Genomic DNA, 3040 nt, shown 5'->3' with positions numbered 1-3040 from the left:
TATATACGGTATTTTCTTTTTGCCTCCCAAAAACGCAATAGAAGTGATTAAAAAAGCAGTACCCCAAAATGGTAACCAATATTAACTACATCTTGTCACGCTAACAGCAAGCCCTCACAGAGCTCCAAACATGACAGAAAAAACGTTATGGGACTTTGCAGCGATGTAGAAATGAAATATTGCGGAAAAGTGGAAAAGCTAAAAAAATAAGAATTTGTTATCGTCATAATTGAACTGACTCTCATAAAAAATGTATTATGCCGCATGATTAATGCTGTAAAAGAAACAATGGCAGAATTGACGTGTTTTCTCTCTTTGCTCTCCAAAAAGTTAAGATTTACAAAATATGGTATTTTTTCACTAAACATGGTACTAATAAAAACTACATTTCGCCTTGCAAGTAAAAGAAGCCCTCAAGTCATCAGAGAAATTTAAAAAAATGAGTTTTGACAAGTGGGCATCCATATGCCCAAAATACGTCATGTCCTTAAGGGGTTAAAGAGAGTGGGGATTGGGTGAATGAGATCCCCCCCTCTCTTGTCACATCCTCTTTCCTCTCCTGTCGGCTGCAGTAGTGGAACCATGTTGGCACATGCGCACTGTGCAAATTCAGAAATGAAAGCTGAAAATTAATGAACGTTGCTTTTTTTTGGGATAGAAAAATAGCACCCAGTTTTTGTCAACTGTTCATGAATTTATGGACGGTTGGCAGCCCTGAATTTGGGTGACTTGACAGGTTTGTTGTAACCGGGCACATTATTCTGCATACCATATGGAATGGACAAGTACATAAAGCGCTTCTTATACATACAGCGCCATAAACTTTAGACAGGAAAGAAATGTTCATTTTGGCAGCTTACCTTATTTGTGGCTGTTTTCTACTTCGGACTTCTTCCATTCAAATACTGTGTAGGTATGTACAATATATGAACAACCTGCAACACTTACATGACGTAATGTCTGTAGTGCTGTGATCCTTTCTACTGTGTCACAGCAATTATATTTATTTATTGTCTAGATATATGTGAGAGGTTTTTAACTTTTCAATATATTTTATTTTAAAAATGTTATTAAACACTTTTTAGTCCCATTAGGGGACTGGAACATGCGATTGCTGACAGAAAACACTGCAATACTTATATATATTACACCTTTTCACTGTTGAGACTTAAAAGGCCTTAATATACACTAGTCCCAGTAGCATTAACTAGGCCTTGGGTTACCATAGTAACCCATAGCCACCCTACAGTTGTGTTGCTGGGGAGGGATGGAGGGATTCCCTCTAACGGCTTAGATGCCACGTTCATCATTGAGTGTGAAATAAGTTAAGCAGCTGGCATCTGATCCCTGAAGGTGGATGTCTGCTATGTAACACATTGGGCACCCTCCGTGCTTGGAGCGGGCTTGGCTCCCAAACATGTACAACCTTTATTATGAAGGGGTTAATGAAATAACCAGCATTTTAGTTGTGTAATTTCTACCAATATCTATAATAAAGCCCCAATGACCCGTATGTCATCACTACAAGCGCTTCAGTCATTGAGGAATAACGATCACTACTTACACCTACATATTAGTCTATTGTGGACTGACTGCTCCTTATAGAACCGTTTCCTTAGATAAACATGAAATAGATAAGGGTCCTCAATGAATACCATATAGGCCAAATAACTCAGTAGGAAATCGTTACTTGTGTATCGGCCCATTTGAGGAAAATACAGCAATGTCATATTTCTATATTAAAGGGTTTTCTGGTTCGGTGACGTTTTTCATGTTTCCTCTTTCTGTTCTCTGGATAGGTGATACCTGATAGATCGGTGAGGGTCCGACTGCCGGCATCCCCACCAATCACCACAATGGTAGTGCTGAAGTTGGCAGAATTAATTGAGCGTTGGCTGTACATACACACTGCTGCTCCATTTATTGCAGTAGGACTGCTAAAGGTGGCCATTTGAACGTCTTTAAAGCCATTATTCTGATGATCAATGGGAGGGGGTTCCCAGCAGTAGGACCCCCACTGATCGATCGATTTTCAAAAAATGTCACCGAATTGGAAAACCCTTTTAACTTTATTATTTCAAGTCTCAATGGCTATTCAGTGTGTGTGTATACATATATTATTGTTCTGTATATAATAGTCACACCAATATACTACATGTAAAATTAGGCCGCCTGCACACGGCCGTGAAGGGCTTCGCCGCGGAATATTCCACGGCGAAGCCCGTCATGGCGCCCCCCAGAGACCCCATACTTATCAGCGAATCTGGTGTTCTGGGTCCCGCATGACGCTTCGGCGTGACGAGCACGCATCGTCATGTGACACGCCGGCCATGTCATATGACGCGCGGCGGCGATGGGCGGAGAGGCGATTTCACGCTATCTTCCGCTGTGCTACAGCGGAAGATAGTGTGAGCGGAAGGCTTCCATTGACTGCAATGGAAGCCGGCCGCGTGTACACCTGCGGCAAATAGAGCATGCCGCGGGTGAGGACGGGAGATTTCACGGTGCGGAATTCCGCACCATGAGCATTGAGCTATTAGGTTCAATAGAACCTAATAGCTGCGGGCAACGCGGTGGATTTTTGCCGCATATTATGTGGCGGAAATCTGTCCGTGGGAAGGAGGCCTAATCGTCCAAATCCTCCTGGAGCATTAGGGTATATCACATGGGACAAGAATGATTTTCGGTGTGGACTTTGCGCAAGGTGAATCAGCAGCATTTACAATATAAGCCATGGGGATGAGAGTTTAGCAAATCTCCCCCGCAGAGTGCAGACGATCTCCCCGAGGGATACGCTGTGGACTTTATATCCGCAGCAGGTTAACTATGTGCTGCAGATTTCACCTTTTTGAATCCAAAGTGTGAAATCTGCGGCAAGTCCACCCAAAATGCAAGACAAAATCTATAACATTAAACTGTGAATTAAATGACTGCTAATCTTTGTGTGACTTGGTTGCTTACGGCTCCAGGTGACCCCCTCGCTGGCGCTCCTTGAGGCTGACGCTGCGGCCGGCACTGGCTTCCCCGCGGACAGCTGCAG

Source organism: Eleutherodactylus coqui, unplaced genomic scaffold (assembly GCF_035609145.1).
Source record: "Eleutherodactylus coqui strain aEleCoq1 unplaced genomic scaffold, aEleCoq1.hap1 HAP1_SCAFFOLD_19, whole genome shotgun sequence".
Classification (NCBI taxonomy): Eukaryota; Metazoa; Chordata; class Amphibia; order Anura; family Eleutherodactylidae; genus Eleutherodactylus; species Eleutherodactylus coqui.
Note: the sequence above shows the minus strand (reverse complement) of the source record.